Source organism: Anneissia japonica, unplaced genomic scaffold (assembly GCF_011630105.1).
Source record: "Anneissia japonica isolate Jap-2015-1 unplaced genomic scaffold, ASM1163010v1 scaffold287862_len174434_cov132, whole genome shotgun sequence".
Taxonomy (NCBI): Eukaryota; Metazoa; Echinodermata; class Crinoidea; order Comatulida; family Comatulidae; genus Anneissia; species Anneissia japonica.
The window spans coordinates 10,165-20,555 of record NW_022739647.1 but is presented as its reverse complement, the minus strand read 5'-3'; positions in this window follow the sequence as shown (position 1 = coordinate 20,555).

Genomic DNA, 10,391 nt, shown 5'->3' with positions numbered 1-10,391 from the left:
AAAACCTACCAACTGTAAAAATTAGGAACTAAATACTACTTTTAACAATTTCAAATTTGAAATAATAAAATCTGCGGTTTCAAAAACTGGTCAGGTTTGACACAATATTTTTAAAACTCTTTAAATCTTTAGCATTTTTTGCTTCTTCTGATAATGAATTCCATAATTTTGATCCATGATAGGTGAAATTTTTCTTTTTGTATTCAGTTTGAGGTTTGCAAAAAATAAAGTGTGTCTTTAGATCTGGTATTATGTGGGTTTTCTTTAGAACTGAATCTGTTAATAAGATATTGTGGGCTTATATTATTTGTACATTGTAATATCTTCGTTGTGAAACTGGTTTGTATCAAGCCTGTTCCAGTTTAATTTTTTGAGAGCTGCAGAGCTTGAATCATAACTGGACATCTTTGAAATAATTTTGGCAGCTCTATTTTGTAATACCTGTAGCTTTTTACTTAAAGTACTATTACAACTTCTCCAGACAACATTACAATACTGGAAGTGTGGGGCAGTAATAGTTTTGTAAAGTGTGCATTGAATGGATTTTGGAACAATTTCACTAGATTTAAAGATAAAAAAGGCCTGTTAATATTTTATTTTTAACATGTTCAATTTGTTTTGTCCATGAAAGATGCTCATCACTTACAATACCTAAATGTTTACATTGATGAACTCTTTTTAAGTGTGTACCTTCAATTTTCAAATTTAACTCTTTTTTTCCAATTTTTGCCAATTTTTGGTGTGTTCCAATTACCATGAATTCTGTTTTATTAATATTTAAGTTTAATTTTTTACAATACAACCAGTTTGCAATGTTGTGGAGATCAATATTAATTTTATCAGACATTTCTTTCACATTATCAGATGCTAAATACAGAGCAGTATCATCTGCATACATGCTAATTTTGACATTTTGTACAATTTTAGAAAGATCATTAATATACAGTAAATTTTTACATTTTGTACAATTTTAGAAAGATCATTAATATACAGTAAAAATAACAAGGGCCCTAGGATTGACCCCTGGGGTACTCCACAATCACTAATTATCTTTACTGGATGAGACATTATTAACATTAATAATTTGGATACGGTTTCTTAAGTAGCTTTTAAACCAACTTATGACATTTTTGTCAAGACAAAAATGTTCTAGCTTTTAAATTAAAATTTCGGGATCGACCGTATCAAAAGCTTTTTTAAGATCAATCATTATGAGTCCAACATATTTTCCTGAATCAATCGCCTCTATCCAATCCTCTGTAATATTAATTAATGCTGAAGCAGTAGAAAAGTTTGGCCTAAATCCAGACTGGTTTTCATAAATCAACATTTCTTTTTCTAAATAAGAGTATAGTTACTGATCAAATACACTTCTTTCTAACAGCTTGGATATAACAGGCAAAATAGATATAGGTCTGTAGTTACATGGGTCAGTGTGATCACCACCTTTATACACAGGACATATTTTTGCAATTTTCCATTTATCTGGAAAAATACATGAAGAGATAGATATATTTATTAAATAAGTAATAGGTGGCACAACTGAATCAATTGTAAGTTTCAGTAGGTTAGTAGGGATATCATCAATACCTGTTGTTTTTTTAGCAGACATAGATAGTATTTGTTTACGAATTGATAACTAGAGGGAAAGTACTGAGGCTACTTATCCTAAATTACCACCCTGGAAATTACATGAACCCTAATTCCGTTCTTGGATTTTAAACACTACATTTTTTTAAAAGATTTAGGGTCCATACTACAATGAGAGGACATGTTGAACCTCTAATTTTGGGTGTGATGGCATAATTTTACCCCACAATTTGTAGGATGCAGTAAAAACTAATAAAAGATATAGGATGCGCCCCTCAGTACTAATGAGTAATCCTTGATGATAAAAATAACTAACTGGACCCCGACGCCCATAAGGCAATCGCTAAACCTTCAGTCAGTTATAGGAATGTTTGATTATTATTATAATACAGTATTAACTCAGTATCAACTAACTGGACCCCAACGCCCATAAGGCAATCGATAAACCTTCAGACAGTGATAGGATCTTCCTTTAAACAGAATTAGTCCAACTCATATTCAGCTGTGAAGCGGAGGTTCTCCAAGATCCCCTCCAGCATTCTTACAGCCACTGCATAAGTCTGGCGACTACCCGATTGACACACCAGATTAACGAATCGCCGGTTATGGTGAAAGGCATCCCTAATGGCCCCTCGGTCACGCTCAGGGAGATCTTCTACTATCTGGGCTGGGGCTTCATCAGAGTGCAGGTACCTGACTTCAACTGGTCGTATCACTCCGGCCAGGTGACACCACATTAGATTTAGAACATTTTGGTGCGCACAAACACCTAGCTTCAACCGGTTGCGCCACCAAGGCACCCTGGCCAGCTGACGCTGCACTAGACCTTAATGTCCCTGCAGCCCTTCCCCTACCCCTACATATACGGGATACTGTAGCACCCGTCCGACCAAGCACGGCACGGCGACCCTCAGGTTGGTCTCTACGGCCCTTGTAGCTGGAATTTAGTTCAGCCAGACACCCTGGATTTACCCGGGCTACACATGCTAACAGAAACAATAAACAACTGGGATGGATAATGCCCAGTGGTGTTTTTAAAGGCCACAGGGTGTCGGCCCCCTCAGGAACCGTGATCCCTACAGCTTCCCCTAACACCGACATCAGCTTAACAAATTTCTTTGTTAGAGTAAAACCAGGCAATATCCCCCCTTCTGCATTGAAAAGCTCCATGGCCTCACGAGTAGTACCCCACACTCGGGTATTAAATGTATAAGGGCCTTGACATAATTCCAACGCTCTACATGAGTGATGGCACTATCCGCAGAGCTGGGAAGTGTCTACTCAAGTGACGCTTGGGACCCTCCTCAAGACTTCCACACCCAGGAACCGGGCATTGGTAAGTTCGAGTCTTTTTCTGATGTGGGTTACCCTCTTTAAGTACCTGTGAAGATTGTCTTTTTAAAGGGGGAGGGGTGTCCATTGGTTCATCGTCCACCTCTCTTCCCCTGGTAGAAGTAGGCTCTTCCGCTCGCACGGCTCCGACTTCCCCGGGAACCCGACGACTCCCAGTGGACAAAACGGCTACTGTGCTTGGACTAAAAACCTTCTTTTCCAATGTACTCTTTACCCCCACTACCCTAGCCCTGGCCGAGGAAGCATGGCTTCCCTTAACCGAGGATTTACATGCAGTTGTTGGATGCAGAGTGTTTCCCTTGTTTTTCAATAACTGACTTACCGTGGAGGATCCCTTGACAGCAGTTGTGCAATCACTGTATTGGACATTCCTACTCGTATATGAGGAACTACCCCTCAAGTGTCTTGCCTCAAAAGTTGTCAGGGCTCTCCCAACTGTGCCACTATCAGGTTTGGGGCATTTGATGGAACAGACGTACCGTCCGCTCTTTCCCGTTACCCTCAGTACCTTTGCCTGTACAAATTCCCTCTTCGGAAGCAAGCGCTGAGCCTCCCAGTGGCCATCTAGAGACAGGGACTCCTCAAATTCCCCAATCTTGAGCCGCATGGTCGGTTTGGTGGGAATCGAGCCTATGATGGCGTTGAATTCTCCACCTGCGAGCACCCACGAGGTGCGCCATGCTTAAATCCATTGCCCAGCGACAAGCCCTTGGGGTTCACCGCTGGTCTCTGGACACCCTATATTTAGAGAGGGCAACGGCGATGAAGATGCTGGTGATCTAGCTTTTCCACCATCCCTCTGGCCCTGTGGCTGGTTTTGAACCACAGGAACCAGAGGTGGCGGCACATCAGCAACACTCACGGACAAGTCTCCCAGACAGGGGGTGCCCCTGAGGACATCCTTCCCTGGCCTGTGAGGCTAGACCCTGCGAGATTTTTTGCCTTACCCCTTGTGGTTGAGGGGCCAGAGGAGTAGTCAAACCCTCCCCCTCCAAATCTGGTTCCTCTTCCATAGGAACCGGTGGTAATTCTACAGGTTCTCCCTGGGGAAGAGGGGGTGGAGGAGATTCCTCATTAGTCACCTCCTCCCCTTCCAGGGAGACTGATGAATCATCTTTGGATGAAGCCAGCCTGCAAGAACAAGAAATGAAAAGGCCTATGATACACACTGATAGACAACTTAACAATTCTATGTCCCTGGGATTTCCCAGCACAATACAGTTTTTACCATGTTGTACTGCACGGTATCCCGGCATATACAGCCAACCCCCATGCTATACTGTGCAAGTTAGTAATGGCTATAATCCAACAAACCAGGGTTCTTGAATGGTATCGTTATTCCCGATCATTAGAAATTCACCCTGCTTACACCATTCAACGTTTTCCCAGTGATGAAGAGTTAATCACGTCTAACCGTCAACAGTGTATTGAACTCGACCTTCCCTTCATCATTCAGGTAGTGAATACACATCCCTCAGCTCCTCCTCGCCATCCAAGACGATGGAAGCTCTGAAGAGTGCGAATAAACAATATCAGACGAAGATTCCTTAGTTCCACTGTCCGACATTGACTGACCCCTAAGGGACAGAAATAATGTGAAATAGTTCCATGATCCACTTATGCATACCCAACGTTTTGAGCAGAATTTTTTTTCGGGATGCGAATACTCGCAAGCATCGTCCCCGACAGTTCGCTGCAACTCCTCGGACATACCAGTGTTTTCATGGCTATCTCTATACAGCATTTACGGCATTCGCAGATATAAAGAAAAGGTAAAGAAGGTACCCAGCTCCTCCCCAACAACCTCACTAGCAATTGCACAGCAGCATGCACATTAAGTAATAATGCGACAATACCACCCAACAATGTGCCAAAGGTGCTAGGAACAGGTTTAACCGGGAACCTCTTCCCCCTACTAAAAATATATATATAACATACAAGTCAAAGTACAATAACAATAAGTGAGACCACACGGAAAAGATTTTATTGCAAAGAATCAAAGACATACAAGACCAAACAATTCCTAGTATAACATGTGTACTATGAAAAATAATAATTATTATACTTATTAGAAAATAAAATAAATAAGCCTAACTCTTCTACTACCGAAATTCTCGATAAATAATAAATAAATAACGAATACAACAATATACAACAGGGTTGTATATTTTTCGGTAAAGCCTGGTTTCCTGTTGATGTAACAAGGCAGATTTACTTACGACTACGTCGTTTTATCGTAACAAAATGCGATTTGACAGGAAACCGATTGCGACTGGTGCGTTGTGAAATCAATGTAACGTAAGGTTAAATCGTCGCAAAGCAATGTTGGACAGGAAACCGTCGTATTGAATTTTCTTGTGATACGTCGATTTTCCACGATTTGACAGGAAACCGCGATTCAGTGACTTATGCTTGAGTGATCATGCTTGCGTTGCCTTGTGTTACGTCTCTTACGAAAGTTGACTCCAAGTCAACTTTCGTAAGAGATGTAGCATTATGGACCAGAAATCGTAAGAAGTAGCCAATCAGATACGGGAATTAGGACGTAGCCTTTATGACGTACTACGTTTTGACGTGGCTGAAACTGATCAGATTGTTCTACAGTAGAAAAAATATAGGTTCTATGAAAATTCTGCGTTTCTTGCTTCTTTGAATAGTCTACTATACGCCACACATCCACACAGTAGCCTATACAATTGTGTTTGTTATTATTATTATCATTACTATACTGAAATTGAATTCGAAAATAAACAAGGATTTGTTTCAAGTACAATCGTATAATACCAAGCGAATTGTTTAGAAATAAATCTGTTGTCAACCATTCCTATTTCCAGTCAAGTGGTTGTATGAATTTTAAAAAAAAATAGTTAGGCCTATAGGTTTAATCAGGAGAAATAATATATTTTAAATTGTGCAAGTAATAATTAGGAAACAAGTGTTATTCCATGCTTCAATAAACGTATAATAACATAATAATATACTCATAGGTCTACATCTTTTTTTTTTTATTTAAGAACCAGAGCAATTTTGCCGAGGCTAAGTGTTGATCAAAATACTGAAAAACAACAATGCTGTGGGAAACAATGGCTGGATCTCAGTAGAGATACAAAAATGATAAGCAACAGCTAAAAAGTAAATGTAAGTAAACAGCCAGAAATAGAACCAGAGCTTTCGGAGATAGACCAATATTATTTCACAGCAAATATACTGTACTGTATTACAAAGGATATCGTCATTGTCACACCTACTGTGTCTATGTAAAAATAAGACTAAAATATTTTTTCTAGATTAAAAAAAAGAACATAATTATCGCATTTGAAATTTTACCTCAATTTGTTCTTATTTTTAAAGCAATTTCAGCAGTCCCAGTGTTCCTAAAACCTGGGGTTGTAAAATGTATCAGTTACACACAAATAGGCATACATGCCAGTGGATTAGTAGCACTAGCTCAGCAGCACCGTTTGATTATGGTAATGACGACAATGATGGTATAATGATATAATACTGCAACAAATTAGTTGGTCGTTGCGAAATTTCAATGAGAAGAGTAGTAAAAATGAAAATAACAAATTTTATCACAAACCAAGGGGGCCATATATACAGCAGGAGTGAGGACCGTTTTATATTTATTTTGTCAATTAGGGCTAAAGTTTACCACCAATCCAACTTTCCCGTGTACCGATTTTTTTTTTTTGTCATAATCTTTCTCTCAAAATAGATTGGGTGACAAGAACCTCGAGGCCGTGGCCAATTAATTCAGTTTCCCAGAATTAAAATTTGGTGGTATGAAACACGAATGTTCAGGGAATGTTCTAAGCATCATTATTTTGTGAAACAAAATGAATTTTACAAACATCAAAAGACAACATCAAATAGGCCTTTTTGTATTTTAATAATGTAGGCCTAACTTCTTTGCAATAATCCATGTTATTAATGTTAGACGTTTTGCTAACATTTACAGTGCAGCTCATAATATAAAGAGGTAGAGGCCTAAATTCGCGCAAAAACCCTGGGTAACAAGGGTGGATTAGTGGGAAAGGCAGCCAATTGTAAGTGACTACATATTATGTCATTTTTATGTCGTCGTATCGCAAGAAAAATTTAACTCAACGTAGCAGTCGCAAGCACTCGTTTTGGACTCTGGATAGAGTTCAACGTCGTAAGTTCAACTTTCATAAGCGGCTGTAAATTGCTTGTTTATCTGCGGCCCAACACAATCAACGCAAACGTCGTTGACGTCGGCATTATTTCAACTTTGCGTAAGAGTCGTAAGAATCGTAAGAAACGTAAGAAATTCTGATCTTTACGTCGACAGGAAACCAGGCTTAACCAGCATGAACACGGGCATACTGTGTTACCGTTCTGGAATCACGAGCCCAGTGCGTTATTATACAAAACGCATCCATATCACGAGCATGGATAATATAATAGAATTATTAGGAAAATTAAAACAACCTGCTACCCTGCTAGGTTATAAATCCAAGACGGTGAAAACACATGCACTCATTCGACCCAACAAGGAAACCCCACCCAAGAGTGAGTCTCTGTTATTGAATTGAATGAATACGACGATTACCTAAACATGGCTGTCATCGAGGCCGAGGTAAACAACCTTTGACAACAACCAATATCCGATTTCAAGGCTAGAGCTAGCGCTACTGCCAGTCCAATTAACTGACAGAAAGTTCGCTAGTTTAACCCTTAATCGTCTGAAAACCCATCCACTGAACTTTTGGGGAAAACTGAAGTACAAAAGTCCTTAGTTTTTACCCGCAAGCCCAATGGAATCAGCGAGGAACGAGTGGCAAAAACATCCACACGCTCGAAGGCGGAGGCTCGGTCAGTCAAGCTACCGAAAGTTCTCCAAATTTACCTCGTCGCCAATAAAGAGAAAAGTGTCGGTTCTCTTTAGGGTAAGTTTACCGTATTAGACGTACGACCCACAAGATGAGGTAGGTTGCATAGAAAGGCATCTTACCTTAGGCTTCCTATGATACCGTCCCGTATAGGTTTTAACGTCCTGTAAATATAGTATAGTTTGTTCTGGTTCGTAGCTTCAACCAAAGATTTTTTTTTTCTCTTTCGTGGCGTAACCACCACATTTATTTCAACAATCTTCATTAAAAAGGAACAATACAATATTTCCTTTTTTTTTCCAAGTTCTTTTCATTCCTTTCTTTTTTTTAAAAATATTTATATAATTCAATGACAACAGTACTATCAAATTATTATTATTTTTATAATCAGTTTTAACCACAGAAAATATCAATAGTAAATATTGATTAAAAAAAAACCATAGTGCATGTATATATATATATATATATATATATACATATACATACACACACATACATGTAAATGCCGTCAATCAGGGATATCAACACAATTCCATGACAATGTGGACATCTTCATTAATTATTTATTAATCATATTTTTTGTGATTTTCCACCAATCACAAAGTACTCAAACACAATTTATGCAAATTTTATTAAATTTTGAGTTTTATCAATGTGTGGAAATTACATATGAAACTGAGGATACACATACCATTCACACACAAAATTACCTTTACATGTGCTGCTTGTCCTCAGTATCATGGTAGAAAATCAACTTTGAATGATAACAATGAAATTGAGGAAGCATACTTTATATACAAACAATAGTCACCTTGATATGACATAGGGGACAATAATATCCACATTGTCATGGTAGAAATTCAACTCTGAATGTTAACAATGAGATTGTGGAAACACACTTAATGCACACTGCAGACACCTTGACATGACATTGGGGACAACAATATCCACATTGTCATGGTTGAAAATCAACTCTGAATGTTAACAATGAAGTTGTGGAAACCCAATTACCAGTCACACTGTAGACATCTTGACATGACAGTGGGGACAATAATATCCACTTTGTCATGGTAGAAATTCAACTCTGAATGTTAACAATGAGATTGTGGAAACACACTTACAGGCACACTGTAGACACCTTGACATGACATTGGGGACAACAATATCCACATTGTCATGGTAGAAATCAACAATGAATGTTAACAATGAGATTGTGGAAACACAATGTATTAACTTTCGACATTGAACCCGGGACATTATTATCCTCACTGTCCTGGTAGAGTGTCGAATATAAAGGGAAAAAATGAGATTTGAAAAATAATATATTGAACATGACGGTGACCTTGTGGAAAATGAAACTGTATGTTTAACATAATGGGCTTATTCGACTGGTTACTTTCGATGAGTACGAATTTTTGTTGAGTATTATTTTCATTCGACTGGTTCGTAAAATAGACTTCATTGGCAACGAAAATTAACGTAACCAGAATGCATTAATCAGCGTTAAGTTATCCATGTGACCAAAAAAAAAAAAAAAAATTATAATATTTACCCACATTAAGTTAAAAAATAATTGTCCGAAGCAGCCTTGATTACGCAGAGTGTATTGCGGTAACTATGCAGCCATTTAGTTTTGTCGAGTATTTACCAATTCTCTATTCGACTGGTCATCTTCGTTTAGTAGGATTTTACCACTGCACAGGTGGGCGTAGTTTAACGAAGAATGACCAGTCGAATACGGCCAATAATACTGTACTTCTGATATGCGGCGATGTCAAGCCAAAACGGTACCAACAATACTGTAAAACGTGATTTTAGTTAGACACTCGAACCCGGAAGTATGAAAAACGAAAGCAAATCATCGTTTAATACTCACGAAATTACTGTTTTTTTCAATCGTGTTCCGGGGTCAAACTCGTGTCAAGTTTGATATCGTTGGAAAGCTTAGAATGTCAGCTACAGTTTTGATTGGTCAGTTCATCCTCACAAATTATTTAACCAATCAAAACAGTCGTTTTGGTACTGTAAACAATTCGGAAGCGGCCTAGCAACAAACAGAAACACGCATGCTGATTGGTCTAATCCAGTCAGCTGACCATTTTTGGGGCGTGTCTAAGACCGCGTCGCTTGGGTTTTCGATGGAAGCGTCGGCAAGGTAGTAGTGCGCGTTACATGTTTTCATCGAAGCTCGAAGTTCGAAGTTACTTGTTTACTGCTGCAATAATTATAAAACAATAATACTGTTTCTTTTACACAAGAAAATTGTAGTACAGGTACATGCAAAATGGGCTATACTGTATAACACAGACTTGATAAAGTTGACGACGAATAAAACGCGTTCTGTAATAGTTTAACGCACTGGTTTGAAGGTCGCAGTGTTCGATTTGCGGTTGTTTACAGTAAAAACGACCATCACATTTGAATCAGTAATATCACATTTATTAATGAATGTAAGTACATGAAACTTGGTACAGCTATAAAATACATTATGTAAAATGTTTCTGCGAAATTTCATTTCAATCGGTCAATGGTAACACCTCCGTTGTTAAGGAAGTATCGCACACACCGAACACATGTGAGTGAGCTACACGC